General features: G+C 45.1%; 1 pseudogene; it reads left to right on the top strand.

Moving 5' to 3' along the window:
- The first annotated feature begins 3,112 nt into the window (after nucleotides 1–3,112).
- Nucleotides 3,113–7,671, top strand: LOC144308862 (delayed-rectifier potassium channel regulatory subunit KCNS3-like; annotated as a pseudogene).
- The last annotated feature ends 6,071 nt before the right edge of the window (nucleotides 7,672–13,742 follow it).

Raw genomic sequence — 13,742 nt, 5'->3', positions numbered from 1 at the left:
ATTTCCCCTGGGGGCGCAAAATTCTGGTTGAAAACCACAGCAACAGAAGGACCTAAAAATCAGAACAGTTGAGAAAGGTTCCCACTGGACTCTAGAGAGTGGTACCATGTCTAGGGAAGAACAGGAGGGGGAAATTATTCAATTTCATCATAAATTCTGTACAAAATGCATTGTTATCATAGGCATGTATTGGTCTGAGAAATATTAATGTTTATAGAAAAGTAGCAATGAAGCAGAATCAATGAGACTTTGAGAAAAGCTAGCAATATAGGATGAGAGAGAAGGAAGAAGTCAGTAATAACTAGGTGTCTGGCAGGTGCAACCGGATGGATGGTGGTTGTGTCCACGGAGACAGAGAAGACAAGAGGTGGAAACATTTTCATATGGGACTGGAGAATGATGGCTCCAATTTCAAACATGTTGAACATGAAATATCTGCAGTATATGCAATCTGTTGGCATTAATTAATCTTGAAACTCAGGATATATTGACTTATGAGTCATTAACATATAGATGATAAATGAAGCCATAGCAGTGGATGAATTTCCTGAAAAGAGAAGAGACCTGAAAACAGCACCTCAAGATAAAGAGTGTGTCACTTTCTGTTTTTTTCCATGCATCTGCATTTTAAAAATTAATTAGGACCACATCATAAATGTTATTTCACACATTTTAAAACAAAATTCTCTTTGCAAACATAATGCTTATTTATTGAAAATATTTTAAAAATATAGAGGTAAGCACAAAATTTGTGCTTACAAATTTCTGTCCAGAATCAGAATTGCAGCTTTAATGCCAGACAATCAAATTGAGTAGGCACTGAGCACTAATTATGTGTGAGGCAGATGGAGATTCAATAGTAAAGAAAACAGTCACCATTCTTGTGTTCACAGAGCTTACCATGTAATGGGGAACACAGAAAACACAATGGAGTGTGATGAATGCCAAGAAAATTAGTGATGAAAAGCCACTTCAACTAAAGATGCAATAGGATATGATTTAAGCATCTTTTGTGTTACCCATTTTTCTCTTAACAGACACAAGCTTAGTTGCCAGGACAGGAAGAAACTGTGTTTCTTTCCCCCCTGTGCCATGTAAGAGAGCTCAGAAAGGCTGGCAGAAAACATGCCGTTGTTTGCCTTTCCTGGCCTGACTAGAGGCTCTGTTGAAACCAAGCCTGGGAGGATACTGAGCTCTAACTCCTTCACAGATAGCATCTCCATTAATTTGTAGTTAATTTTTTTTTTTAGTGTACTAAGAACACTCCGTGTGAGAAATAGTCTCTTAATAAATTTGTATATTTCTTAAAGCACGTACAAGTTGACAACAAGAGCGACTACAGAGCAGGATATCCATAATAAGAAGCATAGAGAAATGGGCAAAATAATGAGTAACAGAGACAGGTCAATTTGCAGGAAGTAATCTGTCACCAAGGTAGTGCTGGAGAGGAGTCTTCCCCTAAGCAGCAAGGAAGAGGAGAGACTGCACATGCTACAGCCCCATAGCTACCTCTGTCTAATGGGACAGAGACATAAGGAAATGGGACATAAGGAAAATTTTTGGTATCAGGGAAAACAACTCTGACCCTTGTCTTTAAAAAAAAAAAAAGATTTTGGGATCCCTGGGTGGCGCAGCGGTTTAGCGCCTGCCTTTGGCCCAGGGCGCAATCCTGGAGACCCGGGATCGAGTCCCACGTCGGGCTCCCGGTGCATGGAGCCTGCTTCTCCTTCTGCCTGTGTCTCTGCCTCTCTCTCTCTCTGTGTGTGTATGACTATCATAAATAAGTAAAAATTTTAAAAAAGATTTTATTTATTTATTCATGAGAGACACAGAAAGAGAGGCAGAGACTTAGGCAGAGGGAGAAGCAGGCTCCCTGGGGGGAGCCCAATGCGGGACTCCATCCCAGGATTCTGGGATCAGGACCTGAGTCAAGGGCAGACGCTCAATCACTAGGCCACCCAGGTGCTCCCTGACACTTGTCTTTGATGGACTTTCTAAAAAAAGAACTGGTTCAATAAAACCTGATATCCCTCAAAGATGAGGAATCAAAATAGAAGTGGCCCAATAGGTAAACATAAGTAATACACCACAATGAGAGAAAAAGGGCCTGAAAAATGCAGGACAGATAAAGAAAACTCATCAGAAAAAAAGTAGATGAAAATTGTCACCAAATATTTCTCCATGAGTTAGAAAGTTTTAATGAAGCAATTAAGCAAGAGCTCAAGAAAGGGATGGCAAGATAAGAATGAACCACAACATGAGCTGTCAGGCCTCAGGAAAAATGTTAGAGAATCACAAAGAGGAAAACAAAAGTGACAGAAGCACAGGGAAGAAAGAAACGATAGCAAAACTCTAGCAATTGCTGTCAAGTCTATGTAAATTTAGGACAAAGACCAAAACAAATGCAGTGACTGGTTATGGAACAAATGTAATGGTGATAACCCAGATGAAATAGAAATGCTATAACTAACAGTAATTGGGAGAGGGAAGAAAAAGGTGGGAGGTAATATAAATATGTTGATGTTCTTATCCTTAGCAGCTGCAGTCAAAAGACACCATCTAAAGCAGACAAACCTGGCAATAAAGGTCTAAGTATATTCAGTAGCACAAAGGGAAACACCAAGAAATATAGCTTAATCAACTAAAATTGGGTGGATAAAAAGAGGAAAGGGAGAAGGGAAGAAAAGGAAATATGTATAAGCATTGAATCGTTATTTGTAATATCAAGAAAAAATAGGAAATAAAACACTAAATATCCACACATAGGGGACTATGTAATTATGACATATTTATGCAATAAAAGATTATTCGGCTATAAACCAAAAAACATTTTTATGTAATGATATAAAATGATTGAGAAGATTTTTATATATGTGTTAACACACACACATATGTATATATAATCATCTATGTATATACATAGATATAAAATTTCTCTCGAATGGTGCATGAGAAACTGGTAATATTGCCTGTGGTGGGGGAGAGCTGGGTAGTGGTGACAGAGAGGTGGGAAGGAGATTTTTAATGTATACCCTTTGTTATGTTTTGAACTTTTTTATCTTTTGAACTTTGAACCATTAGGATATTACTAATTTTTTACAATAAATTGAAGATGACGTATAAAGAATTGGTTGACCTATCTTTGCACAGCCTTGTGGACAGCACGTTATGTGAGATGCCTGATATATGCTTTGTAGAGCTTCGTAATTCCACATACAGTGTTTCTTGTTCCAATCCCCAAGGACTGAGGCAAACATATAGGGAGGGAGGGCAGTGACCTGGTTACCTACTTGGCCCCCTGCATCCCCACCAATTCTTAACCTTGGTCTGGTGCAATCCCTTTAGCAAGTAAACATGATACTGTTACAAAAAATTCAACTAATTTGAATTACAGGGGGGAAATAATTCTCCCTGTAAATAATGTTCTTATGTAGCCCATTCACCATTAAAACTACTGAGGATTATAACCTCACACAAAGAGAAGCAAGCTACTGCTTGTACCTTGCTCAAGAAACCTAAAGTTCTTAAAGCTCATTTTAAAAACTTGTAGCCATCACTTTAGAGTTTTGCTAAATTCCAAAAGCTTTCCTTACACATCAGGAAGCAGGCCTGGAAGACTCTGACTATAGATCTTTGCTAGATGCTGTAGGTAGTGAGAACTTGGGACCTAAAGGAAGTGTCCATCGGAGAGGAATTTTGTGGAGGGAGAGAGAAGAAGGAATAACAACCAGCCACATCTTCTGGCTCAAAGCAATTCCTAGATAGAAACCCTGAGGTTTCGTCAATCTTGTCAATCATTTGATATCACTACATAAAATGTTTTTTGGTTTATAGCCGAATAATCTTTTATTGCATAAATATGTCATAATTATATAGTCAGTCCCCTATGTGTGGATATTTAGTGTTTTATTCCCAATTTTTCTTGATATTACAAATAACGATTTAATGCTTATATATATTTCCTTTTCTTCCCTTCTCCCTTTCTTCTTTTTATCCACCAAATTTTAGTTGATTGATACACCCTGGGGGACAGGGGTGTCTTAGAAATTATTAGATCAGCTATTGGAAAATCTCAGAGCACTGGGGTTAGTTTCTCACTTCCCTAGGCACAAACTGCAAAAAGTGTGGGGTCTGACACAGGGCAGCCCAGGTAGCAAGGTAGAACAGGCTGAGAGAGAAGACTGGTGGGAACTTACCCTTCTCCCCATTACCTCCCTTACCTTCGCATGCCCCTTCCCCCCGCCCTGTGTAGAGTCACCAAGTCCATCTACTACCCAATTGAAAAGTCTGGATAGTGAAAAACACAGAACTCTAGATACATATTTACACATTGACAATTGGTCCTTATGAGATGCAAATATTTATTCAAAGGGAAATCCATGACATGGTTATTTGAAGTACTTATTTGTAGTAATAAGTTGAGCCATCAAACTACCTTTCCTTCTTTCCAAATCATCCCATATCCATACATCCAAAAACAAAGGACAATAGAATACAGATGGCTAAACTTAATGGAGACCTTGTCAGGGTTAAAAAAAAAAAAACATGCTTGAATAAACCAGAAGAACCAGTCTAAACTACTCCATTGCCAGGGGAGAAGGAGCAAGAGAATACAAATGAAAAATGAAAGGGCCTATAGGGAACGTGGGGGAGAGCATTTTGGGGAACAATAGGACTTAACTCTTTTTTTATATATTTTAAGATTTTATTTACTTTTTTGTATATTTTTTATTGGAGTTCGATTTGCCAACATATATTACAACACTCAGTGCTCATCTCATCAATTGCCCCCCTCAGTTCCGGTCACCCGGTCACCCCATCCCACCACCCACCTCCCCTACCACTACCCCTTGTTCATTTCCCATAGTTAGGAGTCAATTCTTGTTCTTTTCCTTTTCCCTCCTCTTTAGGAGTGATCACGGTGAAGCACTGGAACTTTCCCCCCTTTTTTATTGCTGTTCTGAAAGCAGCAGAAACCATAGATAGGTCCAGTGTGTTGGCACATGGAATAAGAACAGTGAAATCAAAGTACAGGGCAGCCCAGGTGGCTCAGCGGTTTAGCGCCCCCTTCAGCCCAGGGTGTGATCCTGGAGGCTCCGGATTGAGTCCCATGTTGGGCTCCCTGAATGGAGTCGGCTTCTCCCTCTGCTTCTGTCTGTGCCTCTCTCTCTCTCTCTCTCTCCCTCTGTGTGTGTCTCTCATGAATAAATAAAATCTTTTAAAAAAAGTACAATAGCATTGTAAGAGGAGGTAAAGGACATGCCTATTCACAAGGTAACAAAAACAGACAAATACGTGGGCATGAAACCCAGAAAGAAATGGGAAAGATCATTATAAAGAAAGCTTCACTAAGTGAAATAAAGATTTAGATAAACGTACCTACATGGGAAAATTGTAAAGATGCCAATTCTTGTCAATTAAACCACAAACTTAGTGCAATGTCAATTAAAACGTTTTAAAAAATTGGAAATCTGCAGGAACAGGGCGAGAGACTGTGGCGGGCCACCCTGCCTTCCTGCCACCGCCACCACGGCTGGCTCAGCTCAGGGCTGTGTGTCGCCAGGCCTGATCCCTGCAGCGCGGGGCGAGCAGCCTCGCCGGCCTCCGCCGGGCTCAGGGAGTCTGAGTGCGTCACCTGGACTCTTGCAGTTCCCAGCAGAGTACGTGCCACAAAGCAGATGTGGTGGGCAGCAGAAGCTTATAATTCTACAGATGACAAAGAAGCCCGTAGGTGGGGGATCCTCTCTCACCCCAAATCTGGGAGAGTGATTTCCCAGTGATTACTTTGGCTGACACAAAGAACAGGATTCTTCTCTTCTTTTTGGCCGCGAAATGCCTAAGTGCACCACACATACCGTGAGGGAAGAAAGGCAGAGCTTCTTGGATGGTGGTGGACATTCCACTGGAAGAATGAGGGCAGAGTGTGACATCTACACCACAAGGGTGCAGTGTGAACTTCCTCATCTCCCTCCCCATTCAGCTCCTTGCCTCCTCTATCCACTGTGGTGTTTGGTGAGTTTTTCCATCACTCTGGACAAGAGGAGGAATTCCTCAATTTTAACGTCAGGGAGGGGGTGGTGTTTTAAGCAGTGCCTCAACCAAAGCACCCTCCTGTGGTTTCCTCACACCAGAATCAAAAAGCTGCTCATGGGGGGGGGGGTGGGGGCTGTCTGGCCGTCCTGGCATCTGGCTCCCTGCATGGAGCCTGCCTCTCTCTCTGCCTCCCTCTTTCCTTCTCCCCGCCACTCTCTCTCTGCGCCTCTCATGAATAAATAAAATCTTTAAAAAAGAAAGAAAGAAAGAAAGAAAGAAAGAAAGAAAGAAAGAAAGCTGCTCACCCACCACTCAGAAGAGGCCTTTCAGAAGCCAGGGGATGAATACAGCAAGGCCAATAAAGAGTACTATTTTTTGAACACCTCCTTGTTCAGAAAGGTTTTGCATTTTTATTACATGGGGAGGTACCTGTCATGGAGGAGCTATATGTGTTTTTGATCTGCCAGAAGATGGAGTACTGGGGCATTGAGGAGCTCTTCATCAGCTTCTGCTATAGTAAGCCCTACCAGGAAAGCAAGGAAGAAAACCACGGGGACTGGAACCAGAAAAGCAGGAGTACCAACTCCTCCTCTGAAGAGTCTTCTCTGAGAAGGAGCTGGAGAAGTTTGACAAGATGTGATTTGGTCAACTCTGGAAGAAGATCTGGATTTGAATGGAAAACCCAGCCTACTGCTTGTCTGCCAAGCTCATTGCCATCTCCTCCTTGAGCATGATGCTGGCCTCCATTGAGGCTATGTGTGTCCACAGTATATCAGAGTTTCAGAATGAGGATGAAGAAATGGATGACCTCATGCTGGAAGGCTTGGAGACCCATGCATCACTTGGTTCACCTGTGAGTTTACCATCTAGCTGGTTGCCTGCTCCCTGTCAAAAGAAATTCTGGAAAAACGCTCTGAACATAATTGACCTCATCTTCCTTATTCTCTTCTATATCACCTTGGCGGTAGACACCAAGGAGGAAGAGAGTGAGGACACTGAGAACATGGGTAAGGTGGTTGAGATTCTCAGGCTTATAAGGATTTTCCAAATTCCCATGCTTGTCTGGCATTTTCCAAATTCCCATGCTTGTCTGGCACAAAGTAGGACTTTGGTCTCTAGGTCACACTGAGACATAGCTATCATGAAGTTGGGCTGCTGCTTCTCTTTCTCTCTGTGGGCTTTTCCATCTTTTCTGTGCTTATCTACTTGGAGGAGAAAGATAACCACATATCCGGCCTTACCAGCATCCCTCTGCTGGTAGTTAGCCATCATCAGCTTGACTACTATGGGTCACGGAGACACCCACCCAGTCACCTTGGCCAGGAAGCTTATTGACAGCATGTGCATTATCTGTGGCATCGTGGTGGTGGCCCTTCCTATCACCATTTTCTTCAACAACTTTTCCAGAAGCAGGACACTGATGTGGACCAATGCAGTGAGGACCCACCAGAGAAGTATCATGAGCTACCTTACTATAACATCAGAGATATTTATGCACACTGGATGCATGTCTTTGTTACCAGTCTATCTTCCGTGGGAATTGTGATGAACAATCCCAATTCCTCAGATGCTTCAAGCATTGAAGACAATGAGGATGTTTATAACACAGCATCCTTGGACAATTGCACTGCAAAATGAGCAAGGACATTTGTGCCTGTATCTTGTTTCCTTTCATGATGTTAGGTTAATGGAACTTTATGAACCTGAATGGGTTCATTCAAATCATTTAATTCGGGATGCCTGGGTGGCTCAGCGGTTGGGCACCTGCCTTCTGCTCAGGTTGTGATCCCGAGGTCCTGGGATGGAGTCCTGCATAGGGGTCCTCACAGGAAGCCTGCTTCTCCCTCTGCTTACATCTCTGCCTCTCTCTCTCAGTCTGTGTCTCTCATGAATAAATAAATAAATCTTTAAAAAATAAAATAAATTCATTTAATTCTCAGGGTGTACCTTTCAGCCATATTAGGACATTCATTGCTCCAAAATGATAGAATCTCCTTTGTTTTGCTCATTTAAGTGAATTAAATGCCTTGCTCTGCAATTTATTTTTTTTACAAGAGAGAGTTTTGGGATGCCTGGGTGGCTCAGTGGTTGGGCAGCTGCCTTCAGCTCAGGTCGTGATCCCAGGATCTGGGATGGAGTCCTGCATTGGGCTCCTGTGAAGAGTCTGCATCTCCCTCTGCCTATGTCTCTGCCTCTCTGTCTCTGTGTGTCTTTAAAGAATAAATAAATAAATCTTTAAAAAAAACAAGAGAGAGTTGTGATAAGATTTTGGGAAAAATGATAAATGGTATTCGGTGGGATTTATTACTATGGCTTATGTATCAATCTGTGTTTGTCATTTACTCACACTAAGGTAACTGTAAATTACTGATAAGTAGAATCAAAGGCCGAACAACTGAAGACTACTTGCATGTAAGGTTCACAAAATGAGACAATGCATATAAACCCATGCTCATGTGCCGGACATGGAAATTAGGGGCCTAATAGACTTGCCTTATTCAGTATGGGGAAAAAATTGAATTCTGCAATAAATGCCATTAGTATAAGTAATTATACATGTATTTTTTAAAGATTTTATTTATTTATGTGATGGAGAGAGGGAGAGAGTATAAGCAGGGGGAGCGGCAGGCAGAGGAACAGGGAGAAGCAGGCTGCTGCTGAGCAGGGAGCCTGATACAGGGCTCCATCCCAGGATTATAGGATCATGACCTGAGCCGAAGGCAGATGCTTAACTGACTGAGCCACCCAGGCTCTCCACTAATTATGCATTTAGAGAAAATTAGGATATAAAGTCTACCTCAAGGAAAATGTACACAAAAATACACACATTACACATATACACCACTAGTAGCTTAAAAAAGGAGCTAACTGTAAAAGAAAAAAGAAAACTGTATTTATATTGGAAGGAAATATAGGCAAAACTATTCCAGTAAATGTGGGATGTACAAACTGTCCTAAATAAATAAAAATATAAAAGTTCAGTAGAAAACATTGACAAAAATACTTAAAGAAAAATTAAATTACAGATTGATCAAATATATCACACTCCTCCAAAAAACCAAGGGTCAAGAGAAACCATTGCAGCATTTGAGTTCAACATGTGATATTAGCTATATTTCAAGTGCAGCTAATGAGTACCATGTACAAAGCACAGCAAGTCTATACATAGAAAATGAACTTGCTATTCTCTCACACAAGTAAAGTAATTTTGATGAGAGAAGAAACCAGTCCCCACTTCCCCATGTTGCTAAAGTAGGCCAGAGGACAGTTTCCTATAGGCAGGAGTATGTCCTGAGAAGGAACCTGGGGCAGAGGCTTGCTCACAAGCACCAACACCCACCTCCCTGCTCACACACAAGGCACCTGCCATAGGGGCCCCAGTGAGCTGAGGGCCCCTGAGTGAGAGTTTCCTGGGAGACAGCTGTGCCTCAGGGAGAGGCTTCACACCAGGGAGCCACAGAGGGGATGCTCGGCTGCGTGCATGAGCATCCCAGACATGTCACACAGCAGCATGAGAATGGAGTGATAAATGGTGCTGGTTTAGTCTGTTATCCATTTGGGGGAAGAAGTAAAGTTGGACCACACCTCCGACCTTGCATGAAGGTAAATTCCAAGTAGATCTGTGAGACAACCCTTGAAGTGGAAAAGCGTGAAGGCGAGGGCGGGGCAAGATGGCGGAGGAGTAGGGTCCCCAAGTCACCTGTCCCCACCAACTTACCTAGATAAGTTTCAAATCATCCTGAAAACCTACGAATTCGACCTGAGATTTAAAGAGAGAAGAGCCGGAACGCTACAGAGAGAAGAGTTTGCGCTTCTAACAAGTACAACTCATTTTTAGCCACTCTGCACTGAGCAAAATGACTAGAAAGAAGAACTCACCACAAAAGAATCAGAAACAGTACTCTCTGCCACAGAGGTACAGAATTTGGATTACAATTCGATGTCAGAAAGCCAATTCAGAAGCACAATTATAAAGCTACTGGTGGCTCTGGAAAAAAGCATAAAGGATTCAAGAGACTTCATGACTGCAGAATTTAGATCCAATCAGGCAGAAATTAAAAATCTATTGAATGAGATGCAATCCAAACTGGAGGATCTAACGACGAGGGTTATTGAGGGTTATTCATCCAAGATAGGCAGAAACTGAAAGAATATGTGACCGCCAAACCGGCTCTGCAAGAAATATTAAGGGGGGACTCTGTAAAAGAAAGAGGAGGACACCCAAAGAAATAATCCACAAAAACAGGGACTGAGTAGGTATTATGATGACACTAAATTCATATCTTTCAATGGTAACTCTGAACGTGAATGGGCTTAACGATCCCATCAAAAGACGCAGGGTTGCAGGGCTTCAGACTGGATAAAAAAGCAAGACCCATCTATTTGCTGTCTACCAGAGACTCATTTTAGACCTAAGGACACCTACAGCCTGAAAATGAAAGGTTGGAGAACTATTTACCATTCAAATGGTCCTCAAGGAAAAGCGTGAAGGCATTAAGAAACCATGTAGGAGGGGCACCTGGGTGGCTGAGTCAATTACGCAGCTGCCCTTGGCCCAGGTCATGAACCCGGTGTCCTGGGATCGAGCCCCCACATCGGGCTCCCTGCTGGATGGGCAGCCTGTTTCTCTCTCTTCAACACTTTTGCTCTCTCTCTCTCTCTCTCTTTCTCTCAAATAAATAAATAAATAAATAAATAAATAAATAAATAAATGAAATATTTTTAAAAAGGAAACCCTACAGAAGACTCTTTCTGTAATCAGGGCATGAGGGAGGGCATCCTAAGCCACACACAAAAACAAGAGGCAATAAGGGAAAAGCAGTCTTCCCTCAGGGGGAACAGGAGGCCAGGAGCAAAGAGAGGAGGGAAGTGACAGAGGGTGGGTGGGGTGATGCATGCAGCATGAGTGGCAGACAAGGGATTGATTGGCCAATCCTCTGCAGGACTGTGCTGGACTATAGTGAGGCACCCATCTAAATCCTAGACCAAGGGAGCCCCCAGAAGGGATCCTGGGGCCAGTCATGGCCACAGTGGTCAAACTCTAAGCCGAATGGTGCTGTGGTGGCTTAGACATAGGCTTGGTGAGGGCTGTGCCTATCTGTGGGTGGCACACATCAAAGTGAGGGGATGGTGGTTGAAACCGGGCGAGGAGGCAAAGTTTGAGACTGGATGTATGCGGTGGGAAGCTGGACGTCTGCAACCTCCTGTGTGTGCACTTATTGGGGGCCAGGTGAGTGTGGGGGTTAAATCACAAAATCCCCAGGAGAGGTAGCAAGCTGGGGAGGCACTGGGAGTTAGTGTGCAGCCAGTACTTACAGGCACCAAATGTAGATGTCATCAGGAGATGAAAAGAAGCAAAACCGGGTCTTTTCGGGAGCTGGTAGGCAGTCTGTGGGAACTAGGCCCCTCAGAGTGACCCAAGAGGCAGGCTAGGCTGGGGTGGGCCCCATCAAGGCAGGGCACTTCCCCACACAGTGTTGACAGCTGCAGCTTTGATGACCTTGTCAAGTGTTTACCATGGAGAAGCCCAGAAAGAATCTGTTAGTTGCAGCAGGCAGGTAGGCAAGTTTGGTGCTTGGTGGTCCCATGCTGTTTCATTTTGAATTAGGTATGGGAGGGGGCACCATGGTCTTCCTGGTGCTGATAGCCTCTCAATGTCTTAATCAGGTCCTGACTGGCAGGCCTGCTCCCGAATCCCTTCCACTGGCCCTAGGGCTCCTGCCCTGGCACAGCAACCAACCAAGGGATAAAGGGCAGACCGGGGGCCTGAGCTACCAGACAGGGGAGTGTTTGGGGGAGGGCAGGGCCAACAGATGCACAGGAGGCTTTTGCCTTGGGCCAAGACTACACCCTGGAGACCCTTGGATGCCAAGGCTTGCCTGTGACAGACAGTTGCTCAGGAGATGAGCAGAAAGTCTCCAAGGCCCTCCCTGGGTTAGAAGTCAGCTGTGGCCTGAAAGTGCCAAGTGCCTGCCTTGGAGACGGAGGACAACTGTGCCAGCACTCAGATGGAGATTTGGCAGAGCACAGAGGAGGAGGGAAGTGCCTGTTAATTTGGGACCCCCATCCAGGAGGAAGTAGAAAATCTCCTGCCTTCGTGCTGAGGTTAAAGAGGTGTCTGTCGCTGAAGACAGCAAAGACCAAAGCATGCTCCACTGGGACAAGTGAGTGTGGGAGCTGCCTGCAGAGCAAACTGACTGGAAACATTGCCCAGTCCACCTGAGGCTGGCTTGGGAGAAAGGGGTGGTCGCATTAGCAACTCTTAGCAAACATGACAGGATCCAGCAGTCAGCAGAGGAAGCCCAGGGAGGGTGGCACCCAGCGTGCGTGCGTGTGTGTGTGTGTGTGTGTGTGTGTGTGTGCGCGTGCGTGCGTGTGTGTGTGTGTGCGCGTGCGTGTGTGTGTGTGTGTGTGTTTGTGTGTGTGCGCGCGTGCGCGCGCGCGCGTCCTGCTGGGGGTGTGGCGTCACAGCAACCACAAGTCACATGCTGGCCATCTAAGGTGCCAGTGCCTGGGAAAAGGCAGTGTCCCCACTGCAGGTTAGAAGACTCCCCAGAGATGGTCCTGGGAGCTGGCAGACAACCACCCGCACTTGCTAGTCAGCCCAAAGTGCGGGGCAGATGGGTACAAGCTGAAGAGTTGTGATCTACCCGCAACCCAAACTCTAGGAGAATGGAGGAAAAAATAAGACTATGGTCTGTGTGGAGGAGAGCAGTCAGAGGGCAGAGCACACATACAGTGCTGATGCCCGGGGCACAGGGCTCAGACAGCATCCCAGCGAGACAAGGAGAGGGCAATAGGCACAGAGACAGCACTGCCTAAGGGAAGGGAACCTGGCTTTGGTGATGCAGGGGCCAAGGGTTGCCGGGAGGGGTCTGGCAGTGCTGGGAGGGGTGGCAGCATGAGTCGTCCGGATCCACAGAGTGGTTCTGTACACAGGGCTGGGTTCCTCCTTTCCTCCAAGTGGTGTCAGGAGCTTGGATGCGGGGAGGGGCAGAGCTGTCTCCCGATGGACCAGCCATAGCCCTGCCAGGAACCCCAGCGTCTGCCTTACCACCCTGATGGGGAGTTCGTGGGGAGGGGGGTGCTTCACTGGCCCCTTCTTGGATGTCACTAAAGGTACCGGGGAGAGGCCAGAAAGGAGGCTTCCCCAAAGGAAGCGGGGCCAACCCTTCTCACTCTGCCAGGGATTTGGGCTTGGGGTCCCAAGGAAGGCAGTGGGCCTGGAGGTAGGTTTAACAGCTGCTTCGCAGGACAGAGAGAACTATACCACGCAGCAAAGGACAACTGTCATTGCCATTCTTGTGCATTAAATGCACAGAGGTGCGTTGCCGAGTGGTCCCCAAGGCTGTGCAGACAAGCCCCAAGGATACTGACCTTCTGTCTAGGCTGGCAGTTAAGGAAAGGCATCTTCATTGAGGGATTGCTCTGCTCCAGGTGCCAGACTCTGAGTCACCTGCTTCACAGGTGCTGTCTCCTTGAGTCCTAATTCCACACAGCCCACCTCTGCTCCCTTGCTTCCGCCCCCAGCACCCAGCCCCTTCTTGAGGCTTATATTGAGCCATGCAGCCAGCCTCTCCCCCTGCCTCCTAGGAGCACTGAGAAGTGTGCACCTGTCAGGGAGCAAGCACCCTACTTAGGTCGCATTGGTTGCATATTTTTGTCTTCCTCTGCATGTAGACTGTAAACTCAAGGACAAGTTCCATGTC

Source organism: Canis aureus, chromosome X, assembly GCF_053574225.1.
Source record: "Canis aureus isolate CA01 chromosome X, VMU_Caureus_v.1.0, whole genome shotgun sequence".
NCBI classification, from domain to species: domain Eukaryota; kingdom Metazoa; phylum Chordata; class Mammalia; order Carnivora; family Canidae; genus Canis; species Canis aureus.
Note: the sequence above shows the minus strand (reverse complement) of the source record. Positions and strands in the feature narration are given on the sequence as shown.